Below are 13,121 nucleotides of genomic sequence, written 5' to 3' on the forward strand. Positions count from 1 at the left end.
AACTAAAATGTATCATGTTTTTAAAATAGAAAGAAGGTATATATAATCAAGACAAATTAAAAGGGTCATCAGAATAATTTTACTATTTTTTAAGAGAATGCTTCAGTCTATTCCATTCTAATTTTAAAATAAAGTTAACCAAATTTTTGTCCATTTAACTTGCGCTTTGGCTTTCTATGATCATGGTTAATTCTATCTACCATGGTAATGACAATTATGGGACTTAATCATTAAATTACCATAATAGTGTGATTAATTAGTGTGTTAGTTGTCGTGAGCACTACAAGATCCCTGTCGTCATTGAAATTTAGGAGGAAGAACTGGATAATGGCTCACAAGGGAGAGGTTATTGCCGTCCGCCATTGTCCTTGTTGGAGTCATCACAATTGAGCGTTGTCCTTGTCGGAGTTATCACCATGGTTGCCATAATCCTCTTCATCGTGCTCAGGGTCAATAACAAGGACAATGGAGATGGGGCAAAATGGTCAAATTCAAGGCTTTAATGGAAGTGAAACTCTATTCTATGAGGTTTGGGTAAGGAAGCGGGATCCGTTAATTTTGATGGAAATGACTTCCAAAGAAAAAAAAAAAAAAAAACCAATTCAAACATGCCAAACACATGAAATTTGGACTTCTAGTTTCACTTCCATTTCCATGGCTTCAATTTGCTCTTACCAAACGTACCATTAGTGTTTGTAATGTCTTTAGAATTAGTGTATTAAACTACAATTGCCAGCCAGGATTTGTATTTCCTCACATGCATGTAGCCATAGAGAATAAGGGTCCGTTTGGTTTCTTTGTTTTATTTTTTTATTTTTAAAAATTGTTTTATAATATAATTTTTAAAATTGTTTTTCAAAATAAAGCAAAATGAAAATTTGTATGGTTATATTAATTTAAAAAAAATTATAATTAAAAAAAATATTAATAGTAATAATTATAGACGATTAATAGTGATAATTTACAATAAAAATTGGTTAAAATAACTGTAATTTTCAATAATCAAATGTAATGTATTTAAAAAAAATAAAATAAAAAAAATTGTTTTAAAAAAAAGCAGTTTTGAAAATAATTAAATCGAAAACACTCATTCAGACAAGTTTTTAAATTTTTTTTATTTTTAAAAACAAAAAAAATTTAAAATTAAAAAAAAAAACTGACCTTAATTTGACATTTTCGATGCATTTGCGCATTTTGGGAGAAGTATTCCCGAGTTGACTATTTTATTGGGGCCAAGTGCTTATGAATGCGTGTTGTGTGTGTTTAAACTTGATTTGGATATATTTGGTGGATTATGGGATGATTTATAAGAAATCATATTGTTGACCCCTTTTGTAAATTTTACTATTGAGGGATGATTTTGTGACATTTGATGATTTAATGATGTTAGGTGGGGGGTTGATGCTTGGCGATTCATTGGATGTGGTTCTGGGCCCGCGTGGGCTAATGGCTTGTGATGTCAAATTTGGACATTTTGTTGACGTTGGATAGTGGAAAAGTGGGTAAAAAGGCCCAGCGTGTCCAAATTCTATGTGTAATATTGAATTGGCATAAAATCAAAACCATAAATCAGTTTATTAAACGAAAATTGCAACAGGGATCTTGATAATCGCTTTGCAAGACCAAAGAAACAAAATTTAATTAAAATTTAATATAAAAATAAAAAAGTACACATTTATTTTTTTAACAAAATTCCCCCCATTGTCACCCATTACAGTAGCTTTGGCACCAATCACCAAATCATCCTCATTGGAGCTCCGATAAAGATCACAGAAATTAAATCATTTTTCAAGGTGGCTAAAGGGAGTTTGAACCCACAGTTCTTGGCCACCCAAAAGTATTACTAGCCACTAAGTTAGTAATACCTCATAATCATATAATTTCTACAAGTTTTTATAAATGTTTGCTAAATTAATTTGACAAGTGGAAATTTAAAATTTTTTAACAAATCCTTATTAATAATTTAATAAGTAATTATTTGTAAAATGACAAGTCTCATTACTAACTTTGAAACTTTCCCTCAATAATTTTACAAGTAGATTTTATTAAAATAACATGATCACATAAACTTTTGGAACAAAAACAAGTAAACATTTATAAAAATCAATGAAAATTAAATTTTTTTAACAAGTTTCTACTGATAATTTAACAAGTAACTATCTATGAAATGACAAGTTTCATTACAAATTTTGAAAGTTTCTCTTAATAATTTAACAAGTAAATTTTAGCAAAATAATAAGTTCACATAAATGTTAACGTGTAAAATTTTGGTAAAAAAATAAGTGAATATTTATAAAAAAAACTAGTGTATATTAAATTTTTTAACAAATCCCATTAATAGTTTGACAAGTAGCTATATGTAAATTGAAAAATAAACATCAAGCCCTTAACAAATGTTAGCTTGAAAAGGAAAAGCAAAGTTAATAATATCTACATATATATAAAGATTTGCATTATATGACTAAGCTCAGTGGTTAACAATTCTTTTGGGTAGGCAAGGTGTTGTGGGTCCAAACCCTACGTTGCCACCTTGAAAAAAGAAATTAATTTGTCACCTTTGCTATCTCCAGCAGCTTGAGTGGCAATGGTAGTCCAATGACCGATGCTAAAGTTGCAGTGGCCATTAGTGTTGTTCTCATTACTGGTGAAAATAAAGGGTTTTCTTTTTAATAAATAAGAGGTAGCCTTGTATTTTCAAACTAAACTTTTACTACATTTTGGTCTTTGATTTTGCAGAGCAATTTCAAAATGTTTAGTCATTCTTTGCAAATAAGATGCTACATAGGTCCTTAATTGTGATTTTCCTTTTCTTAAAATTGTTAATATTCATCTAAGATAGCCTAAGTGCACTTTACCCTACTTGCACTAGTATTTTGACACTATATAAGCTTTACAATCACATACCAATAGCTTAGGGCACAAAATATACAAAATATTCACAACTATAATGCAAGTAGGAAAAATAATAGAATAAAATCCTAATTGACAAATTAACAATATTTAATACACATAATTAAAACTAAGAGGCCTACAAGTAGGATTTACTCAAAATCCTATGCCTCCGGTCTTTATTCCTAATCTTGATCCAATAAGTTAGGCCCTGAAATATTGAAGAATGACGGGTAAATACAACTACTCAATAACCAAGGTCAACCATATTTATTGCCATTTTCTCTTAAACTCTGATTGTTTCCTCCTTTTTCTCTCCTCTAGTTTTAGTCTATTTCACGATCAGTATATTAGAAGATTTTGATCATGCATCGCGACTGCGTGATGGTACACAGAGGCCAATCCCTTGCTAGTTCACACACACATGCCGCAGTGGATGAATCACAAGCCACAACGTGTGGCACAGAATCACTTCCTTTAGATTTTCTCTCTTTTTTGCATTCGAGCAACCCGACTTTAATTTGGACCCGTATTTAGGGATGAGATCATAATCAATTATACTAATTAGACCTCTAGCCTCATACCACATCAATGAACTTAATTACTCTAATTAAATCCTAATTAGTTTTCTAAGATGTTATAGTCACAACCTGTGACGTACTTTCTGTAAAGTCTTACTCCACTAAACACAAATAACCAAAATAATTCATGATAATTAAAGGATCAACTCAAAGAGTAATTACTAAAGTTTAGTTCAAAAGCAAGGGATCCTAAATTTTTCATAATCATAAAGAGTTTAAAACAATGAAGATATCTTGTATTAGATTAAAAATAAGTTATGAAAGCATAGGATACCTCAGAGAAGTGAAAGAAATTGAAAACAAGTGAAAAGACAACTCTTTAATGTGTGACAGAGTAGTGCACCGTGGTTCGTGCATGCTATGCCATGGTGTGTTGCTCTTTGTGCCACGCACCGTAACTCAGGCGAAATGTGCTTGGTGTGTTGCACAAAAATTCAAATCAGGAACTTTCGACGCTCCCCGATTTTCCGTCAGACGTCCGGATGACATGATCTAGGTGTCTACGAAAAGCTTTTTACATGAACTAGCTAATGGTATGGGTTTCACTTTCAAAACAAGTCACACCAAGAAGTTGGACACCCAAACACATTTTGACTACTTTTTACAACTTTTACATAAAAAAGGTGTCTAAAACCCTTAGCAAGTGCTAAAAGTTTTTCTTAACACCTATACCATATCCATTAGACTCAGGATTACTAGTACAACACGTCACCCATACTTACACCATAATAAAACAAAAATTTACTCCTCAACCCCTTTTTACCAAAAATAGAGGGGGAGGCAAATTGGCATTGCATAATATCTAAATCAATCAAAACATGTTCAAATCATCATTTTTATACTTGTACTAATATTTTAGCCCTATAAAAACACACACACACACACATCTCAACATACACAAATACTCAAGGCCCAAAATACAAATCAAACATTTCCAACAACAAATTAATACATGTGTAATGGCATGCAACCTAGAATTAGCAATCATATACTATTACACAAAATAAATCTAAACTAGAGGCATACTGTAATATCCCGAGTTTTAACCCTGATTAATTAAATTTAAGTAGGGTAATTAAGTAAATTAAAGTGGTGTGTGTGGCCAGAGAGGTCTAACAACTATATTTGATGGTATTTTAGCCCTATTGTGGGACCAGTATCGAGGCAGGCCACTCGGGCATTAAAAGAAGAAGAAAAAGAAGAGTTGAAGTTGCTATGCCACACGCCGCGGTGTGTAGATTGTCCGTCACGACGCACAGCCATCTCTAAGCGAGAGAGGACCTCTCTGTGCCATGTGCCACGATGCGATGTGTGTCTGTCACGGTGCATAGCCATTTTCTGCACTTTATCAGACATGAATTGAGATAGCAAAAGAAATAAAAGAAAGGAAAGAAAGGAGAGGTGCGCCACAGCTCTGCTAGGGTTTGCTTGAAGATCACTTTGTGAGTATTTTGAAGGCTACAAACACTTAAGGTAAGTATTATACTCATTAATCTTCCCTTTTCTTCCATATTTATGAGTTTATGGTTATGGTTTGATAGTAGAAGTGGGATTTCAATCCATATAGGTTATGGGTTAGAATTTATTAATTCAAATGGAGTTAATAGGGGTAGATTAGAGTATTTAAATCTAGGTACGATAAGTTTTGGTGGCATGGGTTGTTGGGCACCATAAATGTTCGAAAATCCTATTTATTATAGGTGGTTGGAAGTTTGTGATTCCATTAATAAAAATTTAATAGCTCATTAATGCTATTGGGAGCTAAAGGTAATTATTAAACCCAATAGTTAGGCTTCACCTCTTACAAAGTGAAGGTTGAGCAATTTAAAAATAGAGATTAAGGGTTTTAAATGGTTGAGTTTGTTATGTTGATGGAATTCAACTTGGTTGATTGTAATTTTGGCTCTTGGTCACTTATTGGAGTGGAAATTCAAGCTTGGAAGCTAGTTAATTGAGGGATAAACCTTTGACCTCTTAAAGGTTTGAGGTAACCGGGGAAAAACTTCACTTTGGATAGTTGTATATTAATTTAAGGTTAATTAGTTGTTGAGTGTGAGGTTATGAATGTTACATGAAATTGGTTGTTTTAAGTAAAAATTATATATTAGCTTCTTTAAGTGAATGAAAAAGCTATTTTTGAGCTTGATAATGCAAGTGTAAAGTTAAGAAGATTTTATTATGAATATGCCTATATTTTTTAGAAATGAATGTGATGATGTGTAGAAATAGTTCGTGTTAATAAGAAATACATTTTGAGAAAAAGATGAGAATACACACTTGGGTAGCGCAAAGTCGTGAACCCAATGTAATTGTTGTAATAGTGAGTATATGAAAGTGAAAAGTGAGAAAAAGTGAGTATGGTTTATGGCATGATCAGTGGCGGGAGTTCGCCTAGGATTTGGGAGTAGAGAAAATTCATATGGTAATTAGGCTGCCCTTCGGTGCACGGGGGCTATGGCCTTATCCCACTGTTTGTTGAGGAACTGTCCCATAGTTTGTTGAGGGATTAGAACCTAACTATCTCCACCGGTTCAATGAGGAGAATAGCCTAGGGTATGAAACAACCCAGGGATTTGAGAATGGGAGAAGCCGTGGTCCGAGAGTGAGTCTTATAATCTTTGGCCGAGTCACACCTCACAATTGGTGAGCTTGGATAGTCCAGTCACATGGACGGAGCCCTAATCCATGTTATAGCCCACGATTTTAGTCTAAAGAAATAAGAAGGGTATAAGGTTAGTTAATCATTTCTTAAGTAAATACATGATGTGTCACACGTGCTAAGTGGTGGCAAGTCACAAGAGTATGGGTCTTGTCTCATATCTGAGAATATGGAGACAATGCACCTGGCTATGTGAGTGATGAAGCTATAGTGTGATAAATGATAACATATGATATATGGGTATATGTTTTATAAGTTTGATCTCCTTGTGCATGTATTTGTTTATAATTGATATATAACTGCATAGGGTATGTTTAACTTTAGTTACTAAGTAGCTAGACTCACCCCTCCTACTTAATATTTTTCAGGTTCTAACTCTAGTGTTGAGAGGGAGAAAACTAAAGAGGCAGGGAATTAGTACATTCCTTCTTGTATGCCTCTAGTTTTGATGTAGTTGTGTAATAGCATATATTTGCCAATTTTAAGTTGCATACTACCCATACTTGCATTATTTTGGTTTAGAAATGTTAAAATTATATTTTGGGCCCTTAACCTGTGTATTTTTATCATATATATGTTCATAGAGCCAAAATACTAGTGCAAGTGTAGAAGTGAAGTTTGACCATGTTTTGAATGATTTGAGTTTAATATAATGCTATTTTACCTCCCCTTTTGTTTTTGGTAAATTGGGGTTGAGGAGTGAATTTTTATTATAATAATATTTCGATGCTTGTGACGTGTTGTACTGTAGTCTTAGGTCCATTGGACATGGTCCAGGTGTTAGGAAAAACTTTTAGCACTTGTTGAGGGTTTTGGACACCCATTTTGTATAAAAGTGTTGGAAAGTGGTTAAATTGTATTTGGGTGTCCAACTTTCTAGTGTGATGTGTTTTAAAAGTAAAACCTATGCCATTAATTAGTACAGGAAAAGAGCTTTCTGTAGACAACTAGATCATATCATTCAGACGTCGGACAGAGAATCGGGGCGATCTGGAAGTTCCTCAATTTTGCTGTCAAATTGATAGTAGAACCAGTGAAAATTCGTGCAACACGCTGCGGCGCATGGCACCTGAGCCGCGGCACGTGGCACAGAGAGTAACACATTGCAGTACAGATTGCACCCGCCGCGGCGCACTGCTCTGTTTTTCAGCACATAATTTATTCTTCATCATTTTCGACTTCTTTTACTCCTTTGAGGTATCCTATGCTTTCGAAACTTATCTTTACTCTGATGTGAAATATTTTTATTGATGTTAACTTGTTTCTATTTAAAAAAACTTAGGATCCCTTATTTTGAATTAAAAACTTAGTAATCACCCTTCAGATATAATCCCTCAATTACCATGACCTTGATTTATTAAATGTGTTTAGTGGAGTGAGGATATTACACATACAGTAGGAATATGCTAATTCCTAACCTCTTGAGTCTTCTCCCTCTCATCACCAAAGCTGGAGCCTGAAAAGTGTTGAATGAAAAGGTTGAATCTAGTCACTCAGTAACCAAGGAAAAATATACCCTACGCAGTTATATATCAATTATAAGCCAAGCACATGTATATGAATCCAAGCACTTAAAACATACTCACACATATCATAACTCATCCTTTTTCATTAATAACATCCTTGTCTCACATATATTAGATACATTGTCACCATATTCTCATATATGTGACATGACCCCTCACTCATACGACTTACCACAACTCAACACGTGTGACACATCATATATTTGCTTATCAACTAATATTATATCCTCCTTATTTCCTCAAATTGAAATCGTGGGCTGCAACACTGAATAAAGTTCCGTCCATGTGATTAGGCTACCTAAGCTCACCAATCATGAGATATGACTCGGTCAAAGATTACAGGACTCACTTTCGGACCATAACTTTTCCCATTCTTGAATCTCTGGGGTATCTTATACCCTAGGCTATTCTCCTCATTGAACCGGTAGAGATAGCTAGATTCTAATCCCTCGAAAAATTATAGGATAGTCTATCGACAAACTGCGGGACAAGGTTATACCCTTGTGCACCGAAAGAAAGCCTAAATACCATATGAATTTTTCTCTACTCTAAATCCTTGGGTGAACTCCCGCCACTGATTATGCCATAATCAATACTCATTCATTTTTACATTTTTATTTTTTTTACTCATTATTACAACAATCACATTAGGCTCACGAGCGTGTGCTACCCAAGTATGTATTCTCATCATTTTCTCAACATTATTCTCACTTATCTCAAAATCCACTTCTCATCAATACATAATTTCTTTTACACAACATCACATTCATTTTTTAAAAGCATAAGCATGTTCATAGTTTAAAAACCTTTTTGACTTCACATTTTACATTTCAAGCTAAAAATAGCATTATGCACATTCAAATTTTCATACACTCATTAAAACTAATACATGATTTCACATTGAAAATCAATCCTATACATGTAACATTCACTATTCACATTAACAATTGATTAACATATGACTACCTAAAGTAGGGTTTACCTGATTATCTCAAACCTTTGAAAGGTTAAAGATTTATCTCTCAGTATAAGAGCTTCCCAGCTTGAATTTCCAAGCCAAAATAAGTGACCAAGAGCCAAAAATTACAATTAACCAAGTTGAATTTCATAAACATTACCAACTTAAGCATTAAACTCTCAATCCTCTACGTCTAAATTGCGCAATGTTCATTCTACATGAGTTGGAGCCTATCCATTGGGTTCATTATCTATCTATAACATCATATAACTTCATTGAACAGCCACATTGCCATTAATATCTCAGCAACCACAATAATAATAAATTTAATGTCCATTTTCAGACATGAATTGAGCCCATCATCCAACAACCACCAAAATCATTTATACTAAGTTTAAATACTTTAAACAACTCCCATTAATTTCATTTGAGTCAATAGGTTCGGACCCATACCCCATATGGACTGAAATTATCATCCCCATTTAAACTCTAATTCAAATTCTTGAGAAAATGGAAGAGGGAAGGAGAAAAAGGATTTAAGAATCTTACCTTGGATGATTTGGAGCTTTAAACCTTCTCAAATTCTTCTTTAGATTGTGCCTTAGCAGAGCTCGGTGCGTCTCTTTCATTTCCCTTTCCTTTCTTCTTTGTTTTTTCGTATCAGTTCGTATATTATTTCTGTAGAATTTGCACTGTGCGCTGTGGTGCATGTCCCCATATGCCACAGTATGTGGTATAAAGAAGGTGGTTCTCGCCTAATGGCCCTGTGCACCGTGGTGCACCGCTCATGCATTGCGGCATGTAACATAAAGGCTGTTTAGCATGTTTTTTTTTTTTCCACTTTTTGGTCCTTAAGTGATCCAATTTCACTTTAAACCTAAATTATAACTGAAATTTTAACTAAAAACACTTACTACTCTCCCTGAACACACACCACATCAACTTACTTAATTATTTTTATTAATCTTAGTAAATCAGGGAATTTAAAACAAAGATGTTACACTTTCTTTGCATTACATGCCTCGATGCATGTGATGTTGGCCATAACAAGTAGTGCTTGTTTGACTTTTTTGACCTCATTTTTACTTGTTTTAATTCCCAAACAATTTCCATGCTTTCTAATTATTTATTACTCTGATTGATAAGGGTTTAAATAACCTTTAAACTTGGTTTGGAATTAATATGATTTTGGGATCCCAATTTTGGAAGGAATTTTATGTTTAGCCATTTTTTGCTTGAATATTTAACTATGATTTAATCCTTTCTATCATGACAAGCCTTTTTATAGATTGATTTGATTTTAATTATCATGATAGAGTGTAATTATTGATTTAACTATGATTTTAATGATCATGATAGATTGGTTTGGTTTGATTTTAATTATCATGATAGACTTTAATTATTGACTAAATCTGGTGTAGAATAATATATCCTTACATCATCCATTGTAACTTGTTTTGGGTCTTTTTAAATTATTTTCCAAATCTAATTGGTTTCACATGCTTCCCAGCCTCTTACAAGTTTTGTTTTGCTAAATTTGAGTTTGGATCTCAATGTTTGATATATTTTACTCTATATTTTTGGAATGAGGACGATGAGAAGACTTAATCATAGTAATAAAATAACTCAATCAAATTACTCTACTAAGATAGAAAATAAAGGTGGGAATTCGAGCGAGTCGGATGAGTTTGGGCTCGTCTTGAATAAGCCTGATTTGAATAAGCCTGACTTCTTGGAAAGCTTGAATAGCTAAACTCGGCCAGAATTTTTTCAAGTTTTGAGCGGCCCGAATACCTAAATTTTATTTTTAAAATTATTTTTAATTTATTTTTTTACTTTAAAATTAATTATTTTATTTTATAAAAATTTTATTTTTAAAATTATTTTTAATTAATTTTTTACTTTAAAATTAATCATTTTATTTTATAAAAATATAAAATATATTTTTTGGATACTTCAATGATGTATAAGACCCAAATTTATAGTATTTTAGTATGAAATGACCTAAAACTTAAAGAATTAATTAACATTTATTATATTATACTCCCCCGATCTTATTTATAAGGAACATTTTAAAAAATTTATTTGGTCCCATTTATAAGTCACGGTGCTGCTTTTTGGGTAATATTTGAATGTATAATTAAAATTACCCTTCGTAAAAGAGAAAAAATAATGTGACATTACTTTTGAATTTATTATATAAGGACATATTTGAAATTCTACACAATTTTATTCTTTGTACTTTTTTATTGATATTGATGAGGTTAGTAGAAATAGTTTATAAAGAGAATCGAAGGAGTATATATTTTTTAAAGATATAATTTTTTTATTCAAGTATTTGAGATAAGCCTAAACTTGATCGAGCTTGGCCCAAACCTAAAAAAAGTATCTTTTTTTTAGTTTGGTTCTAAATTTTTCAGGTGGGTTCAGGCTAACCTGTTGCGCTTGGCCTGATTTATCAGCTTTAGTAGAAAATGATTAAACCTATGAAAAAAAAATTAAACTATCAAAAAAGACTATTATCCTCAGATTGAAAGTTATTATGCTTGTCATGATCTTGCTTTAACTAATGCAAGTTTGTTCTGGAATGACATAGTTTGGATAATATTATTGTTGCTCACGAGGTTGTTCATTCATTGAGAACCATGGAAGGGAAATGAGGTTTCTTTGCCATGAAAATTGACCTCGAGAAGGCTTATAATAAGCTTAGTTGGAGTTTTGTGGTCGACTGCTTGAAGGAGTTAAACCTCCTAAATCATATTATAGACATTATTTACAATAGTGTCTCTATAGCATCTACGCAACTCTTGAGGAATGGTAGCCAGGCTGATGAATTTGTTTTGTCAAGCAGCTTTCAGCAAGGAGACCCTTTCTCTCCATACCTGTTTGTTTTGTGAATAGAGAAATGGGCTAATCCTATTCAATCCACGATCAACACAGAAAAATGGAAGCCTATCCGACTTGTTAAATCTACCCCTTATATCTCATATTTTTGTTGACAATATTATTTTGTTTGTTGAAGCCTCAGTTCAACAAGCTAAGGTTATTGGTGACTAATTGGCTAGGTTCTGTGCTAACTTGGGAATGAAAGTGAACACTTAGAAGATAAGAATATTTTTCTCAATGTTCATTACATTTACAGAGAGGACATTAGCTCGATGTTAGGATTTGCTAGGACAAATGATCTAAAAAATACCTAAGAGTGCATTGACATCATAAGAGGGGAGGGGAGGACTCCTTCAATGATGTAGTAGACAAAGTGAAGACTTGGCTATCCACCTAGAAGGCTACTTTTCTCTCTCTAGCTAGAAGGTCAACCTTAATATCGTTTGTTACCAATGCTATCCCAAGCTATACCATGCAAACTGCGTACCTTTCTGCCAATACTTGCAAGCAGCTTAATAAAAGTAACAGAAACTTTCTATGGGGACACTATAGATAAGAAAATACACCTAGTTAGTTTGGATAAAGTGTCTAAGCCTTGGCACTTTGTAGGTTTAGGTCTTAGGCATGCCTTTCTCAGAATCAAGCATCCATGATGAACATGAGTTAATATCTTATTAAAAAAAATGTGATGTGCTATAGGTCAAAGTTATGCAGGAAAAATCTAAGTGTGTCTAGGATCGTATGCCTAAAGGTGATCTCAAGCATCCCGACTCTAACACATAGGCAGGAATTAAATCAATCTAGGAGAGAATTTCTAATGGCTATGAATTAATTAATAAAGACATGAATGTCCGTTGGAAAGGACACCGAAGTAGGGTTCTTATAGTCAAGTATGCTTATAACAGGTTAGTGGATGTGGGGAAAGGGAGGAACAAAGTTTGGCGAAGTCTTTGGAAGGTTCAAACCCCTTAAAGATATAAAACATTTATATGTGTACCAGGATAAGCTCCTCATTAATGCTGGCAAAATAGGGAAGGGATATGTCATAGTGACTTGTATATGAGGTGTAATGCGAATAAAGAAGATACTCTACACATCTTGCGGGATTGTGATGAGACAAGACAACTATGATTGAGTTTAACTTAACCCAAATACCATCAACACTCTAAAGGAATGGTTTAGTATCGAATCTTCAAAATAATATAGCAACTAATTCTTCAGACTATAATGCTTTATTTAGTGTTATTTGTTGGAGCCTTTAAAGGAGATAGAATGAACATATTTTTGAAGGTCATAGCCAGTTCAATGAAGGCACGATCACCCAAGCTAGAGGTATTTGTCATTCTATCTCAAGCTAATCTGCCAAACTCACTGGCATCTGCTAGAAGGGGCACGCTGATCTAATTCCAGTAGATAAATAGAAGCCACCTAATCTTAGTTGGGTCATCCTCAATATGGACGGAGCTTACTTGAAGATAGCTTGTAAATCTAGGTATAGGTACTTCTTTGAGAAGCCACTGGAAACTTCCTTATTGGTTTCTTATCAAACTTGAATGAGTGAAATCATCTAACTGTTAAAATATAGGCCATTACATTGGGGCTCAAGATTTCTTGGGATGTAG

The 13,121-nt window shown here is 33.3% G+C and overlaps 1 long non-coding RNA gene across 2 annotated transcripts in view; it reads right to left on the bottom strand.

Moving 5' to 3' along the window:
* Positions 1–2,907: 2,907 nt before the first annotated feature.
* Positions 2,908–13,121, bottom strand: part of LOC129315457 (uncharacterized) — a 32,111-nt gene continuing 21,897 nt past the window's right edge. Inside the window, exons 7-8 of one of the 2 annotated variants that reach the window (XR_008594504.1) lie at positions 7,548–7,585; positions 2,908–3,100 (exon numbers count right to left, since the gene is read on the bottom strand). This is a non-coding gene — a long non-coding RNA (uncharacterized LOC129315457). The remainder of the gene's footprint in view (positions 3,101–7,547; positions 7,586–13,121) is intronic. The other variant, XR_008594505.1, reaches the window with a different exon arrangement.

The sequence above is a fragment of the Prosopis cineraria genome, unplaced genomic scaffold, assembly GCF_029017545.1.
Source record: "Prosopis cineraria cultivar Desert tree isolate PC_DT_omini unplaced genomic scaffold, ASM2901754v1 PC7, whole genome shotgun sequence".
NCBI classification, from domain to species: domain Eukaryota; kingdom Viridiplantae; phylum Streptophyta; class Magnoliopsida; order Fabales; family Fabaceae; genus Prosopis; species Prosopis cineraria.